Raw genomic sequence first — 18,324 nt, forward strand, 5'->3', positions numbered from 1 at the left:
GCTGAGAATGATGGTTTCCAGATTCATCCATGTCCCTACAAAGGACATGAACTCATCATTTTTATGGCTGCATAGTATTCCATTGGGTATATGTGCCACATTTTCTTTGTCCAGTCTATCACTGATGGGCATTTGGGTTGGTTCCAGGTCTTTGCTATTGTAAACAGTGCTGCAATGAACAGATGTGTGCATGTGTATTTATAAAAGAGAAATTTATAATCCTTTGGGTATATACCCAGTAATGGGATTGCTGGGTGAAATGGTATTTCTAGTTCTAGATCCTTGAGGAAACACCACACTGTCTTCCACAATGGTTGAACTAATTTACACTCCCACCAACAGTGTAAAAGTGTTCCTATTTTTCCACATCCTCTCCTGCATCTGCTGTCTCCAGATTTTTTTAATGATTGCCATTCTAACCGGTGTGAGATGGTATCTCAGTGTGGTTTTTATTTGTATTTGTCTAATGACCTGTGATGAGCATTTTTTCATGTTTGTTAGAGTCATATATGTCTTCTTTTTAAAAGTGTCTGTTCATATCCTTCACTCACTTTTGAAAGTTTTTTTTTTTCTTGTAAATCTCTTTTAGTTCTTTGTAGATTCTGAATATTAGCCCTTTGTCAGATGGGTAGATTGCAAAAATTTTTGCCTTTCTGTTGGTTGCTGGTTCACTCTAATGATTGTTTCTTTTGCTGTGTGGAAGCTCTGGAGTTTAATTAGATCCCATTTATTTATTTTGGCTTTTATTGCCAATGCTTTTGGTGTTTTAGTCATGAAGTTCTTGCCTATGCCTATGTTCTGAACGGCTTTGCCTAGGGTTTCTTCTAAAGTTTTTATGGCATTAGGTCTTATGTTTAAGTCTTTAATCCATCTGGAGTTAATTTTAGTGTAAGGTGTCAGGAAGGGGTCCAGTTTCTGCTTTCTGCACATGGCTAGCCAGTTTTCCCAACACCAATTAAACAGGGAATCCTTTCCCTATCACTTGTTTTTGTCAGGTTTGTCAAAGATCAGATGGTTATAGATGTGTGGTGTTACTTCTGAGGCCTCTGTTCTGTTCCATTGGTCTATGTCTCTGTTTTTGTACCAGTACCATGCTGTTTTGATTACTGTAGCCTTGTAGTATAAAGTCAGGTAGAAATGCTAGGGTGAAAGGGATGGCCAATTAGACTAGAGCGCAGGTATTGTTCTAATTAGTTAGCAGAGTACCCAGCAATAGTCCCCTGCAATTCACAACAGATTTGCTTGGGGATGAACAAAGGCAGATTGATTGGTAAGCTCTTGAACAGACTTGGTTTTACTGCATCCTGTAAAGTCTTCACAGAATGCCAACTTTTCCCTCTGCTGTGGAAGGCATGATGTAAAGTTAACACAAGGGGCTAGAGGCTGGATGGCCCTCAGGGGCTGACTCACAGGGCTCTTAAACTCAGGGAACAGCAGTGAAACAGTCATGACTGATCACCCAGGCTGTTGAGTTCTGGAAGAGAGCTGCCATACAGCTTTTGCCTGGTCCATGAGAGAACCACCCAAGTGGGAAGTGGACAGTCTGGGTTTCTGGCCTGTCTGATGCACAAGTGTAACAGTTGCTCATTTATCATGCGAGCAGAATATCTGATCCATTCCAGCCAAGCATTTGCATCCTGATAACTTTTTCAACTGCTAGTTTGTTTTAAATCTGTAACCTCTACAACTACATTGGTTTTATCTTTGAATAGATAGTGAGAGAAGGTTTGGTTTGTGAAGAACTTGGGAGAGGGAGAAGGAGTTGAAGGAGATGAGGAGGCAATAAAGCACATTTTAAAGAATTCTATGGGTCCTCTGAGACTTCTGCTTCTATACAATAAAAATGGCTTAATGAATGGGAAGAACTCTGGGGAGTGGAGGTGGTAATGTGTCTGACAACAGGGATGGGCAACTCCTTTAGTAAAATGAATACATGGTTGTAAGATACTGTAAGTACTAGTTGACATGGTCCATTCTTGCTCTTTAGTCTTCCGAAATGTGTTGAACCAAATATAGCATAAAAGCTCTATATTGAGGGAGCAAGACTTGTGGTTGACCCCGAAGTTTTCACTGAAATCTTCCCAGACTAAATGGTCCAAATTCACTAATGTCCAGTTTGAGGAGTGCCAGGAAGGACAGAGGTATTTTTCGGAAGTGAAGAGCTGTCTTTGACCTGACAAGTCCCCACATGGTATAACAAGGCAAGCATCAAATGTAATAGCTTGAGGCAAAATTGGCTTGGTTACATTAATAACTAGAAGGTAAGCAATAGAATGAGGAAAGAAGAAAGAGTAATAGAATAAAGAGAGTTAAATTTCTTTTAGCTTTAGTTTGGTAAGGTTTTCCCCGGGACTATGGCCCATAATTCCGGAGAAGGGCAGGGCCTTTTTGACTTGGGTATGATGAGTTCATACTTTTTCTGCTGTCCAGACTGTGGTTTCAGTAGTTAGGAACACCAGGTAAGATCCTTCCCAGGCCACTTTCAGCTTTTCATTCTCTCCAACTTTTGACAAGGTCGTGGTCCCCAGGCTGATGCTGGTGTGCTGGAAACTCCAGGGGTGGCACCTGTGCTAAGAGACCTTTAGTTCTGAGGGAAGAGAACGTGGAAGACAAATCAAGTATATGAACTGATATTTTTTGGTTTCAAATGTAGGGAGATCAGTAGTAGAGTGTCTTTTCAGGGAGGAGTTCAAACTCTTAACAGCATAATAGGCCTTCATACTTAACCTGATGAAGATGGGTGCCAGGGAGTATGATATTTCCATGTTATATCCAGTACCTGGGCTAATTTCCCAATGACATGTTCAGTAAAATGAGACCTATTATTTGAATCAATCAATACTGTAGACAACCAATTGGAGACATTTTTGTGAAACTAATCTGGATACTTTGGAATAGCCTTAAACCTGGATTTCTTCTCCCAAGTGGTAATAATTTTGTAGCTTGTTTATTAGTTTTCTTACATATTAAGCAACTGTCTGTAACCTGTTTGGCCAGGGTATAAATTCCTATGTACTCATAAACTCTGAAGACTGCATCACACGTAGCTTGGGGCCCCCAGTGGGTCCCTAGATGCAGTTGGAGGCAGATTCCCCTCATAAGTGTTTAGAAAACATTTCTCTCTAGTCTAGCAATATCCATTTTCCTTCTGAATTCTCTTTAGCATGCATTTTTATTAGTTTTTAGACCAAAGAAAGCCAAACATCATTTTATATTTGGCAATGCTTCCTATATGATTTTATACCAGATAAGCTAAATTTCACCTTTATATTAGTGTGCTATTAACATTAAACTAAATTTTAATAAAACCTTGTAGACATATTTATCTAATTTTAATGTCTGACCATGAGGTAAGATTTTTATGGACTCTCTAACTCTGTATAATTTTTGTTAAAGAGCAGGCTAGTGCCTTAAGAAAAAAAAGAAAAAAGAAAAAAGAAAAAATCAAAAAACTATTGTGCTTTTATTTTAATGTCCACTTCACAGAAAAACTGGATGATACTTCTTATCACTACTTAGTATGTTTGTTAAGTGTGCTCTGCATGAAGAGGCCCCTTAAACAGGCTTTGTGTGACCAACATGGCTGTTGATTCACCCAGGTGTGGGCAGGCTGAGTCTGAAAAGAAAATCAGTGGAGGGCAGTGGAATAGGAGTTGGTTTTATAGGTTTGGGGTAGGCAGTAGAAAGTTACACAAGTTACATTTCAGGGTGATTTTGGCAAGCTGGGAGGGGTTCATATAGTCTGGAGTCACAAGGTTGACCTATCAAGTTGAGCAAGGTCAGTTACAAAGTCCAGTTGCTGTATCAGTTGAGGTGGGAATAAGGAACAATAGAAGAATGTCTTGAAGTTAATTAGGCACTGCAAGTGTTGGTCATTCTTCTCCTTTTTGTGGTTTTCCAGTTACTTTGGCCTTTCTAGTTGGGGAATTCATCTGGACTGTACGTGCATGTCACAGAAGTTATCATGGCATAGTCCCTGGTGCAGTCAGCCTAAAAGACCTTACATTCCTGTCTTTTTATATTAGTAATATAAAAGAAAAAGAAATGAAGAGTAGAGCACAGTGGAATATTAGGAAGGCCAGCACAGAGGGGCATTTGGGGCAATGTTTCTCAGGCCTTTTTGCAGCAGTATTGGGGGTGGTTCGGAAACCCAAAAATGGGAAAGAATTTAGACTGCTGGGAGATCTTAGGGCAAGGGGTGATACTGTGGGGTTGTTAAAAGGAGAATTTGTCATATTGACTAATTGTTTATAGCTTGTGTAAAATTTTGTAGGAATTGAGAAATTAATTGGAAACACAGATTCCAAATAAGAGAAGGAGAAAGATAGGTATCAGAGGACTAAGGTTTGGAAGAAGACATGACACCCAGTTAGAGTGTCCAGGCAGTCCAGCTAGGTCCGGAATAACTATTTGCCTGATTATCAAACTTTTAGGTTCTTTTAATCTTCTGATGGCGTCATATACTAGGCCAGACTGGTTTACATGAAAACAACATCCTTCATTTAGAAATAGGCAAAGACCTCCTTTTTCAGCAGTAAGTAAATCAAGACCTCTGTGGTTTTGGAATTTACTTGAGCCTGAAAAGTTATAGTGATTGAGTTAATTCTGCAATGCTGGCAGACAAATTATTGCAGAGGCTACTGAAGGTTACAGTTGAAGTGGTAAATCCTGCTATGCCTGCGCCAAGTGCAGTTGTAATTCCTAACCTTACAAGTAAGGGATGAATGGAATGACCCACTTCTGTTATGTTAGGACCACAAGGGAAACAGGGAAGCTTTGGTTTCCATTGCAAAGCTGAATTTTGGGAGTAAGAAAAACTAGGGTACAAGTGCCTGTCCAGTTGGTAGGAAGGCAGATGTAAGAAGAACCGCAGAGGAAAAAAGTCCTTGGTTTAGGCAGAACTGAAAGTGTAAACTGAAAAGTTAGGAAAGTGTTCTGAGGGGGCTGGGGCTTTCTATCGCATCTCAGTTTTCTATCCCCACAACAGTTATGGAGGCCAAGGACACATGTCCTTATAAAGAAGGCAGCAAGGAGTGGGTGGCTCCTGTATTGATTAAGAAGGGGATGGACTTACCCTCCATCATGAGTTACTTGAAGCTTGATGTTTATGATGGTCCAGGGGGCCTCCTAGATGTTAAGGCAGCATTAGTCTTCAGCCACCAAGCCAAGAAGCAGTGATGTGAGTCAGTCATTCAGTCTTCTTGTGGGTGACTGCGCAGATGGGGCAGAGCTTAGAAGGAATTCCAGGCTTCAGGCATTCCTTGGCCCAGTGACCAGGTTTCTGGCACTTGAAGCAGGGTTGGGGATGGTCCTGGATGCTGTAGTCTGGGTGCTTTGAAGTCTATGTGAGCCAGTGGTGTGGCTGGGGTTTGTCTTACAGCAGAGGCAAGCTTCTGTATTTCTGAGATGTGCTGCTTTTGGGCAGCTTTTTCCCTATTGAACACCTTGAAGGTGAGGTTGATTAATTCCTGTTGTGTGGTTTGTGGGACAGATTTTGATTTCTGTAGCTTTTTGTAATGTCAGGGGCTGATTGGGTGATAAAATGTATATTAAGCATTCTTCAAGGGTAAGAGTAGAATTAAGGATGACGTTTAAGTCACTCAAGGTGAAATTATGGGACTGGGTTAAGTATTGGAAATATTTAGTAGGATCTGATGAAAAGGAGCCTAACCATTGGTCCATTTGGAAAAGGTCAGATAAAGAGAAAGAAACATGCATAGTTATGTATTTGGCTCCAGCCACCTCCTGAAGGGGGAATTGTTGGTCAGGGGTAGAGGAGTTACCTGTGGGACTAAACTGTAAGCCAGACTGGGTATGAGGTGGGGAGATAATGGGGGGGGACATAAGGAAGTGGGTTGTGGGCAGAAGAACAGGAGTGAGGCTTTGGGGATGGGGTTAGGGTTTGAATTAGGGTCTGATTAAGACAGGTGGGGAGGAGACATATCAGAAGGGTTGATGGATAAGGAAGATTCTGGGTTGCCAGCAGAGGCAGGAGGGGTAGACAGAAGGGAGAAAGGGAAAATTTGGGTAAGTTACATTGAGATCAGGATTGTAGTGTAAAAAAATGCCTGGACATTGGGCACTTTAGACCATTTGCATATTTGTTGACAAATATTGTTTAGGTTTTGCAGAATAGAAAAATTGAAAATGCTATTTTCTGGCCATTTGGAACCATTGTCTAATTTATACTGAGGCTAGGCTGTGTTACAGAAAAAAATGAGACGTTTAGTTTTCAGATCAGGTAACAGTAAAGAGGTTTTAAGTTTTATAGGATACAGTATGGAGGTGAAGACAGAGAAATAGAGGGTAGAATACTGTCTGTAGTGAAGGAGATACATTTTAAGGAAAGGAGTAGAGATGAGGAGAAGGAGTGAGCAGCTACCAGAGTTTCAGTAGGGGTCCCTAATTTTGTCTTGGGCTGTAACATGGTGAGTGATCAAGGCAGGTGTCTCCATGATTGACCAGACACCAAGAGAAGACCATCTTCCCTAGTTGAGTCCATGACCAACAATGGAGTTTTTGAGCACATGGATAAAAAGTGTCTTTTTTGCCTCTACTTAGAGAGGGAGACTGTCTTTGAGACTTGTCTCCTTGGGATTTAAAGGAAAAGAGAGAGAGAGGGAGATTGTCTCCTTTTCTCTAAAGAAAAAGCAAGAGGGAGAGATTGTCTTCTTTTTCTCTGAAAGAGAAAGAGAGAGAGAGAGAGAGAGAGAGAGAGAGAGAGAGAGAGAGAGAGAGAGAGGAGAGAGACTTGTCTCCTTTTTCTCTAAAGGAAAAGAGAAAGAAAGGAGAGGCTTGTCTCCTTTTCTCTATAGGAAAAGAGAGAAAGAGGGAGAGACTTGGCTCCTTTTCTCTATGTAGGAGACAGATTTAGAGGAAAAGAGAGAGAAAGAAGGACAGACTTGTCTCATTTTCTTTAGAGGAAAAGAGAGAAGTAGACTGCTTACCTGATCTGAAGGTGGCTAGAGGATCACTGGGCTACTCTAATGCACTGAGGTTGCAAGTAGGTCTCTTCACAGAGGGAGAGTGGGGACAGGGAGCTTGTCTCCCCAGAGAGTACACCTATTCCAGGTTTCAGCACCAAATGTTAAGCATGCTCTGAATGAAGGGACCCCCTAAACAGGATTGTTTGAGCAACATGGCTGTTGATTCACCTGGGTGCAGATGGGCTGGGTCCAAAAAGAGAGTCAGCAGAGTGTGGTCGGATAGTAGCTGGTTTCATAGGTTTGGCGTAGGCAGTGGAAAGTTACACAAGTTACATTTCAGGACAGCTTTTGCAAGTTGGGAGGGGGGTCATAGGATCTGGAGTCATGAGGTTGACCTATCAGTTGTGCAAGATCAGTTACAAGTCCAGTTGCCTTATCAGCTGAGGCAGGAATAAGGAACAATAGAAGAATGTCTCAAAGTTAATTAAGCACCATAGGTGTTGGTAATTCTCCTTTTTATGGTTTTCCAGTTACTTCAGACTTTCTAGTTCCAGGAACTCATCTGCAGTGTATGTGTAGGTCACAGAGGTTATCATGGCATAGTCCATGGTGCAGTCAGCCAGACTAAAAGATCTTAGAATGTTTACACACAAAATTTCCTTTATAATTAACATTTTAAATCTTGCTTATACCTTCAAAACAAAATATATTTTAAGTTTTTAATATATGTAGAAATCCACATTCTCATGCCTCTTTATAATCCTTTTACCAGTAGTATATTTTACTTTCCTTACACACCTTGCAATAAACTCTTTCTTCAATAGCTTTACATTTAGAAGGCCTAATTACTTTTAAATTTTACAAGATTTCTTGTGTAAATCTTTTTTAACAGTTTTCACGACTTTCACAGATGGTCTTGAACTTTCTGACTTGTAAACATCTTTTTCTTTAAACGGCCAGTAAATTTATTTTAGGACAAGGATTGACCATATCTAGGGTTTCCTAACTCTATTTCTGCAAGCATTTTCCTATTAATTACTGAATACCCATTGTGTCTTTTCCCTTTAATCACCCAAGAGGAACCATTTAAACCTGCTGGGTTAAGGGAATTATTAGTGATTAATGTTAAATTATTGTTATTTTTCTAACAGAATAGCCTTATACATTAAGATTTTTGAGTCCGTACACTACCTTTTTTTCTTTTTTATTCTTTTTTTTTTTTTTGACTTAGTTCTGACCAGATGAGGTATGCTCAATGAGGTTTCCTGTAAGGTATACATGTATGTATGTATGTATGTATGTATGTATGTATATATTTATATTCATTAGCAAAGTAGTTGAAGACACAGATTGAATGCATTTGGGCCATCTGTGGGCCACTGGGTTAAGGATTTTCCACAGGAAGGCTATGGGCTGTTAGTGGCTTCTGTCCCTTTGGGCAAGTATTTTTTTTTTTCCTGTGTTGCTGAGAGTACAGACTTATTCTTTGCACCAGATTGGTCCTGACTTCTTACTCATGAGGTCACCACAGTGAGGCAGCAGGAACACTTCTCCCCACGAGAGAGAGCCAGAGACCACTCCGCAAGGGGGATGGGGTCCCTGTATGGGCCACCAAGATTGGTATAAGCATAGTTTTTGGTGCCACAAAAGAAATAGCCCTCAAATATAAATTTCCTCAGCAAGGCAGTTTACTTCTATAGAAGGGTGCAGCTTACAGGTGAAACAATGGTAAGCACACACCTGGACAAGGGAATGAGAAGGGATACTTATGTCTGATGGAGGTCTCCCCTAGTGCTGTGTCATTCCCCTATTGGTTAGGGTTAGACTGCACAGACCAGTCTAATTCCAATTGGCTGTTTTAAAGGGAGCAGGGCTATGAGCTGAAGTGGCAGGATGGGTAGTTTCGTGAAAAGGACGGGTATCTGGGCAGGTCAGAGCAGGTAGCCAGGGGTCAAAGCAAGTGACTGGAGCAGATGACCAGAGCAGGTGACTGGAATGAGTAAGGATGGAGTGGGGGACTGGGGGAAGAGATGTAAACTACTGATTAGAACTGGTAGAAAGGTTCTAAAACTACAAGGAAGTTAAACTTTAAAGTGGAGAATTAATAAGAAAGCTGAACATACTGACAACTGTTTGAAGAGAAACTTGGGGTTCACTACATCTAACATTGACTTTCTGTCTTCATGACTTGTCCATTGCTGTCAGTGGAGTATTGAAGTCCCCCACTATTATTGGGTTCCTGTCTATCTCATTTAGGTCTATTAGTAATTGTTTTATAAATTTGGGAGCTCCAATGTTCATGGCATATATGTTTAAGGTTGTGATAATTTCCTGTTGGACAAGGCCTTTAACCATTATATAATGTCCCAGTTGTTCTCTTTTAACTGATGTTGCTTTAAAGTTTGTTTTGTCTGAAAGAAGAATAGCTACCCCTGCTCGCTTTTGATGTCCATTTGCATGAAACGGCTTTTTATACTGCTTACTTTATTTGAGTCTGTATGTGTTAGATGAGTCTCCTGAAGGCAGCAGAATAGTTGATTGGTGAGTTCTTATCCTTTCTGTAGTTCTGTATCTTTTTTTAAAAATTGTACTTTAGGTTGTGAGGTACATGTGCAGATTGTGCAATATTGTTGCATAGGTACACACATGGCATGGTGGTTTGCTGCCTTCATCCCCCCATCACCCACATCTGGTATTTCTCCCCTTGATATGCCTCCCTGTCCTCCCCACCCCCTGTTGTCCCTCCCCTACCCCCACCCAACAGTCCACAGTGTGTGATACTCCCCTCCCTGTGTCCACATGTTCTAATTGTTCAACAACCGCCAATGAGTGATAACATGCAGTGTTTGGTTTTCTGTTCTTTTGTTAGTTTGTTGAGAATGATGGTTCTGTGTCTTTTACGTGGAGCATTTAGGCCATTTACATGAACTCTCAAATACATCTCAATGGTAGTATTGAGATGTCAGGTACAGTTGCATTCATCATGCTATTTGTTTCCTGTGTACTTTTTTTTTTTTTTTGCTTTTTAACTTGTATTTTTGTTTCTTAGGTCCTGTGTGAATTATCATTTAAAGAGTTTCTGATGTGTTTCCAGGATTTGTTTAAAGATTTAGTCCTCATTTTAGTATTTCTTGTAGTGGTAGCTTGGTAATGGTGTATTTTCCCAGCAGTTGTTTGTCTGAAAAAGACTGTCTTTTCTTCATAGACGATGCTTAGTTTCACTGGATACAAAATTCTTGGCTAATAGTTGTTTTGTTTGAGGAAGCTGAAGAGAGGGCCCCAATCTCTTCTAGCTTTTAGGGTTTCTGCTGATAAATCTGCTGTTAATATGATAGGTTTTCCTTTATAGGTTACATGGTGCTTCTGTCTCATAGCTCTTATGATTCTTTCCTTTGTTTGAACTTTGGATAACCTGATAACAATGTGGTTAGGTGAATACATTTTTTGTGATGAATTTCCCAGGTGTTCTTTGTACTTTTTCTATTTGGATATACAGATCTCTCGCAAGGCTGAGGAAGTTTTCTGGATTATTTCCCAAATATATATATTTTAACTGTTAGATTTCTCTTCTTCCTAAAGAACACTGATTATTCTTAGGTTTGATTGTTTAACATAATCCCAGACTTCTCGTAGTCTTTGTTCATATTTTCTTATTCTTTTTTCTTTGTCTTTGTTAGATTGTTTTAATTCTAAGACCTTGTCTTTGAGCTCTGAATTTCTTTCTTCTACTTGTTAATTCCATTGCTGAGACTTTCCAGAGCACTTTGCATTTCTATAAGTATGCTCAGTGTTTCCTGACATTTTGATTGTTTTTTCTCTATGCTATCTATTTCCTTGAATATTTCTCCCTTTGCTTATTGCATCATTTTTTGGATTTCCTTGCATTGGGTTTCACCTTTCTCTGGTGCCTCCCTGATTAGCTTAGCAACTAACCTCCTTAATTCTTTTACAGGTAGATCAGGGATTTCTTCTTGGTTTCAATCCATTGCTGGTGGACTACTGTTATTTTGGGGGGCTCTTAGAGATCCTTGTTTTTTTAATGTTACAAGAGTTGGTTTTCCAGTTTCTTATCATTTGGGTTGCTCTGTCAGGGGGAAGGTCTAAGGCTGAAGGCTGTCGTTTAGATTCTTTTGTCCCACAGGGTGTTGCCTTTGTGTAGTACTCCCTCTCTTTTCCTATATGAGCTGAACTGCAGTGATTGCCATCTCTCTTCTTGGTCAAGCTACCCCACAAGCCTACTCAGCACTGAGTTGGTACTAGGGGTTGTCTGCACAGAGTCCAGTGATATGAACCACCTGGGTCTCTCAGCCATGCATATCAGTGCCTTTTTTGTGGAGGTGACAAGGGGGTGCAGTGGACTCTATGTGGGTTATTTGCCTTGGTAGTTTAATGCTCTATTTTTGTGCTGGTTGGCCTTCTGCTGGGAGGCACTTTGCGGAGAGCATCAGCTGCGGTAGTATGGAGAGAAATTGGTGGTGGGTGGGGCCCTAGAACTCCCAAGATTATATCCCCTTTGTTTTCAGCTACCAGTGTAGGAGAGAAGGACCATATGTAGGGACAGGGCTCAGCATGTCTGATTTCAGATTCTCCTTGGGCATTGCTTCCTGTGGCTGCTGTGGGGAGTGGGGGTGAGGTCATTGGAGTAGTGTACCTAGGAGAATTATGGCTGCCTCTGCTAAGTCATGCAGGTTGTCAGGAAAGTAAGAGAAATCTAGCAGTTGCAGGCCTCACCTAGCTCCCACACAAACTGTAGGGCTGGTCTCATTCCCACTGTGCCCTGCTTAACAGCGCTGAGTCTGTTTCCAGACAGTGGGCTAACTGGGCTTGATAACTTGCTTCAGGCTCCCTGCCTCTAAGCTGAGAAGGAAAAGGGCTTGGTTCTTCTCCTGCTTGTGGAGTTTGCACACCAGATTTGTGCCCTCTCCTGAGTTCTGGCCAGGAGGCTTCTCACCCCATTCATATTGTTGCAAAGTTCAGCTGGAGCTTTCCTTCTTTCTGTGGTGTCTTCTCCCCCACTCTTCTGGCCACCCTCTTGATGGATCCCTGCGGTGCCAGGCAGGAATAGCCTGCTAGGGGACCCAGTGAGCTCCCAGGGCCTTTCTGTTGCTTCCTTTACCCTTGTATTTTGCTTGATTCTTTAAATCAACTCAGCTCCAGTTAAGGTCAGAAATTTTCCTGCAAACAGAACTTCAGTTTCTCCAGGTGGGGTGTGTGTTGAGAAACGGAGGAACTTAACTTCCTTTCCCACTTCCACTGTTGGGGCATTCAGTATTTGGGGTGTCTCCTAGGTCCCGCAGGAGCAGTCTACTTCCTTCAAAGGGTCTGTGGGTCCTCTCAGGAATGCTGATGTTAAACGACTTTTAAATATTTATTGGCATTTTGTGACTTGTATGTTTATGCCTTTTAACTTGGTAAGGGGAAGATGGGGCAGTATCAATATTTTCTTAACAAATTATATGGGTTGTAGAGATATCACCGCTTGGTTATATTTGATGTAAACACTTAGATATTGTTTTTTGATTACCTTGCAAGTAAATTTATCTACCCTACAGACATTTGAATCACAAATGCTCAAATCTTCAAAACAATAGTCTGAACTTTAAAAAATTACCATAATAGAACACATGATAAAGGCCTCTTATATTTGTATTGAGTTTATAAAGTGCAATTGTTTAGGTTTAGTAGCTTACTTGGAGGCAGAGAACTGTAAATCCCGACAAAAGGAAGGACCAAACACATAAGAAAAACTTTATAAGGATAGAAGTAAATCTGTCTTATAAATTCTTAGTCTCTCTTTTCTATGCATTCACTTACAATTTCCTTCTGTACAAGTACTCCTAAATAGCTTATCATATTTGAAATTACGTATCCTGTGTCTTTCCAAACAGGTGTAAACTTCTTATTTACTTAAAAATCTGTGAACTGAATAGCTGTCACAAATGTACCACTGAGTAAAGGTCTAAGAAATTAATTAATACAATAATCCCCTTTTATCTACAGTTTTACCTTCTGTGGTTTCAGTTACCTGTGGTCAACCGTAGTCCAAATACATTAAATGAAAAATTCCAGAAATAATTATACACCATTAAATTGTAAATTATACACCATTAAATTAATTATACACCATTATTAAATTATACACCATTCTAAGTAAGATGATGAAATCTCACCCTGTGCCACCGCATTCCTCCTTCTTCACAAGAGTAAGTACAGTACAATAAGGTATTTTGAGAGAGAATGAGAGACCATGTTCACATAACTTATTACAGTATATTGTTGTAATTGTTTTACTGATTATTACTAGTCATTTAAATGTTTTGCTATGCCTAATTTATAAATTAAAATTTGTCATATGCATGTATATATAAGAAAAACATAGTATATGTAGGGTTTGGTACTATCCGTGGTTTCGAGTATTCATGGTGTGGTCTCAGAACATAACTTTTGTGAATAAGGAGAAACTGCTATAAATAAATGTATGACTAAGTAACCATAAAACATAAATAAATACAGATTTTAATATTCTTCTGATGTTAAATCTGCCAGTATTTTAAAATTTTTTTGGATTGCTTTTCTACCTAGAATGTCTTCACTTAAAGAACAGACAAATACTCAACTACGTTTCTTTCTGCTTTCTATGGTTTCATTTTAACATCTAACTTCTTAACTCATCTTAAATTTATTTGGATAAAGTGACATGAAAACGGAATAGATTATTTTTCGAATAGCTAAAAAATGGTCTTAACAATGTTTATTGAGTGCATCTGGCTTTTCTCCCTGATTTGTGATTATAGTTTCTGTGTCCTGGTTATATACCTTATTTTATTGATTTTTCCATTGATTTTCATATTAGTTTTATACTGATTATACTGTTTTAACGTCTAGTGAGGTTATTACTCTTCTTTTTTTATTTTCTTAAGCTATTCCAGATGATCTTTGGAAACAGTTATCAAAATATTTAAAAACACAGTTGGGAATTTGATTGGAACACATTAAATCTGATAATTAACTTGGAAAGAATTGACATTCCTTAGTAGTCTTTTTATTCAGCAACCTGGCTTGTCTACTTATTTAAGCTTCTTGTGTATCTGTCAGTAGTTTGGTAGATTTCCTCCCACATGAATTTAACCCTGACTTTACCTAGTATCTCCCTTTTCCTTAGAAGTCTAAATATATTGTCTCTCAGATGCCAGTTCTACAATTTATAAAATGTTGATGCCCTCTCTCAAACACTTTTATTTGGCACCACATGTGTTTTTATAGTCATCTCTGGCTCTGAATACATGACAAAGCTCACTGAAAAGGATTAGTCTATGGATCATTTTACCATCTTACTCTGTCTATTCCTATTCTATTTCACATTGACCTGGATATAGACTTTGGTCCTATTTCCTATTTGCACATACATATACATACACACACAAATTCATATGCTTATTCACACAAAGCTGCTCTCAAAAGCTCACACAAATCTGTAAATTCAAGAGACTTGGCTAAAAAATAGAAGGAATATAAAATTGAATCTTAAATATCTAGGTTATTAAAAAACAAAACAAAACCCTTTGGCTATCCTGCATAGTTTGTCAGATATTTTTATCCCCAAGTATCTATTTATTATGCAGAACTATCAAGGTAACTTTCCTTACTCTCATGGTTTTTCCTTTTTCTGTTGTCGCTCATGAAGATATTTTCTTGAATAAAGATGTTTTGTCCCTAATCTGAGGCCAGATATAGAAATGACGCCTCCAGCAATACAGGTTTTCACATTTCTTGTTGGGCTTATTTTCATATATTTTACTTCTTTATTTGTTGTTACAAATGGACATTTCTATTTTCTTTTAACAAATTACTGGTGATATACATAAAACTGTTAAAATTGTATGTTTATTTTATATCCTGACATTTGTAATTAATATACTTTCCTGTTTCATAATAATTGGATACCTCTTATTTTTGTTTTGTGTCATACTGTGAAATATGGGATTTGTGTGTGTCTGTGTGTTACCATGCTTCTCTTGTATCAAAGATTATCCAACATTTGTCCTATGGAGGGAAAAGTTGGTGGTTATAGGGTATAGGAGATGGCTATAAAATTAAGTCCTGTGTGTGCTCTCCTATAGTCTCAAGATATTACTTAAAATGTTTGTTTTTGAAGCCTTTTTCTGGTGAAAATAATTGACTAATAGGTGCTTCATAGTAACAGTAATAAGCTTTTGTCCTTTATTTTTTCTGCTGCATTTCAAGCAACTGTAAACTGAAAATCAGTCTTCCAAATAAACAACCTTAAGCATTTATTCCTTCTTGTTCAGAGCACTGTTTGTCTAGAGACAACATCATCATTTCTCACCATACATTCCTGGCCTGGGAATTCCAACATATGCCTCTTAAATGTTCCCTGACCTTATGATAATTCTTTGTCTTAAAAATGGTTAAATTCTGTGAATAGTAATTATAAGTGTTAAGTTGTATTTTCTTTCCTCACTACAGTCTAACATTAATAATTAAAATATAAAGCTTAAAAACTGGTTTAGGAGCCCCTTTCTTATATAATCAGCATTTGGAACTAAATATCCTACTGAAGATAAATAGAAGAGCTGAGAAAAAAAATTTCTTAAAGTCTACCTAAACTAAGGAGTAAACTAACAAGGTAGTGAGGAATTACTGTGCCAGGAACTGGAAAATGTCAAATCTATTTGAAGCTATTTTTCCCCCTGGAGGCATCTACTAATTCCTGAGGTGCTTGCTAATGGGCTGAAAAGCTGGTCATAATATTTGGAAGGCTTGTGAGGCTGAAGGCTCAGACATTGGAGTGCACAGACTGCCACCATATAAAGGCCTAGTGAACACCTCTTGTTTGGCATTAAACTTGGAAAGGCTAAAATCTATTCATAAAGGTAAATAGACTAACTAGAAATGAATAGCTTTTCAGAGACTGCTGCTCAGATTTTAATCATCTCAATGCATGAAACTGCTAGAAACAAATAAAAATCTTCTTTGAGAAAAGAAGATATCCTAGACCTTATTTCTACTTTTTAAAAAAAGACATGATTTGCAGTACATAACTAAAAATAACTAGGAACATGAAGTAAAGCAAGGTGAACAAAACTGGGGAGAAACCATAAGCAAAAGAAACCATACAGGGACTCCAGATGTTTGAATTTACATATAGTAAAACATTAAGATAAACATACTTACTATATTCCAAGAAATAGAAGACAAACCTATAAATCCTACCAAATATATGGAAAGTATAAAAAGAAATAACAGATTTGAATAAGAAAGCCAAATAGAAAATCTAGAGCTGAAATATACATAGCTGAAATTAAGAACTCAATGGATGGGTTTAAGAGTCTATTGGATACATCTGAAAAAGATAATAGTATGTAAGATATATCATTATGAATATCCAGAATGACTCATTGAAAGACAAAAGCATGGAAAACACAGAAGAGAAGGTAAGCAACAGTGGATACAGCTAGATATTCTGAAATTTCAATTATGTATTAGAAAGACAGGAGAGGTAAATGGAGAAGAAGCAATATCTTAAAAGATACTATTTTTTTTCAAAACTGATAAACAGCATCAACTCACGAATGCACGACACACCATAAAATCAAGAGAAAACATTGAAGAGTGTTCATCTAGCACAAATGAGATTAGTGAACATCACACAAAGACAAAAATTTAATGACATTTAGAGAAAAATGAGCCATTTCCTTCACTTGAGTAACAGATTGAGAGCTGCATCCAGGAACAAAAAGGCAACCAGAAGACAATTGTAATATATTTTCAGTGTCTGAAAAACAGTTACAGACAATCAAGCTATCTCTACTAACAAAGAAAAGGTATCTATACTCAACAAAATTTTCCTTCAAGAGTGAAGGTAAAAAAAAAAAATTCAAGGCAAAGTAAAACCATGTGAATTCATTACTTCTAATCTCTTCATAGTAACAGTAATAAGTAACAGAAATAATAAAGTAATTCTTTATAATTTTAGACTGAAGTGGTGCAAGCGTATTGAAGATAACAAAAAGGGTGAGAGTGAGATAAAAATGAAAAATGTTTAATACAGTAGTAACAGTATCATGTAATTTACAGTGAGCAGAGTTAAAGTACTAGAAACTGTAGTATGTAAGTTGAAAGGATGTGAACATTCTTCTAAGGTTACTGCATTGTCCAGGAAAAAGGTAAAAATGCTAGTTAATATTAAATATGAAGCACTGATAAATTGACATCATAATATTTAAAACAATTACCAAAATAGAGAATGTAACTATTAAGAAAATAAATGATTACTTAAAATAACTCAATAGCTAGAAACCCCAATAAGTAAAAAACTCCATGTCAAGAAATTCAAAAAATAACAGCAAATTAAATGCAAAAGAAGTAGACGTAATAATGGTAATGTCAGTAAAAATCCTAGTATAATTTTGGGCAAGAATTAATAAGCTGATTCTAAGACTTATATAAAATTGTAAAGGTCTAAGGACAAGCACAGTGTTTTGAAGAGTCAGGTGAGATAAGGTCCTTTACCAGAAGTGTAAGTGGCACCATCGCCTCTAGTGACCCACTAGTAAATTTGTTGCTTCCTGTTCCTGTGACATTATGACATGACATTATGTTCTGCTGGCCTAGAGGTCTTAGTTTCAGAGGGAGAAATCCTGCCACAAGGAGACACAACACCAACTGCATTTCACTGGAAGTTAAGATTACCACCTGGCTATTTTGAGCTCTTCCTACCTCTAAGTCACATACGATTTATTGACTCTGTATCAACATTTAATTGTTGTTGACTTTATGTAATAGCATTCGGGTTGAAGATTAGTGCACTTCTGGTTATATGAAAGATAGCTGTATTATGTTAGATGTAATTATGACCTTATTATTTGCTTTATTTGAAGATTATGCATAATTTCAGGAGATGTGTATGGGTTCAAGGTGACAAGGGGTGGACTTGTGATGATTAATATCAAGTGTGAACTTGATTTAAGGATTCAAAGTATTGTTCTCGGATGTGTCTGTAAGGGTGTTGCCAAAGGAGATTAATATTTGAGTTAGCGGACTGGTTGAGCATCATTTAATCAGTTACCATCAGGGCTAGCATAAAGCAAGCAGAAGAAGTTGGAAGGACTAGACTTGCTGAGTCTTCTGGTCTTGATCTTTCTCCTGTGCTGGATGGTTCATGCTCACAAAGATTAGACACTAAATTCTTCAGCTTTTGGCCTCTTAAACTTAAACCAGTGATTTGCAAGGAGCTCTCAGGCCTCTGGCCACACACTGAAGGCTGCACTGTCAGTTTCCCTACTTGTGAGGTTTTGGGACTTAGACTGGTTTCCTTGCTTCTCAGCTTGCAGAAAGCCTATCGTGGGACTTCACCTTGTGATTGCATGTTTCAGTT

General features: G+C 38.3%; 1 protein-coding gene across 1 annotated transcript in view; it reads left to right on the forward strand.

The window, feature by feature from the left end:
• The window catches only part of DDX10 (DEAD-box helicase 10), a 791,862-nt gene that overhangs the window by 654,538 nt on the left and 119,000 nt on the right, over positions 1-18,324 (forward strand). The window lies entirely within an intron of this gene.

The sequence above is a fragment of the Saimiri boliviensis genome, chromosome 6 (genome assembly GCF_048565385.1).
Source record: "Saimiri boliviensis isolate mSaiBol1 chromosome 6, mSaiBol1.pri, whole genome shotgun sequence".
Taxonomy (NCBI): domain Eukaryota; kingdom Metazoa; phylum Chordata; class Mammalia; order Primates; family Cebidae; genus Saimiri; species Saimiri boliviensis.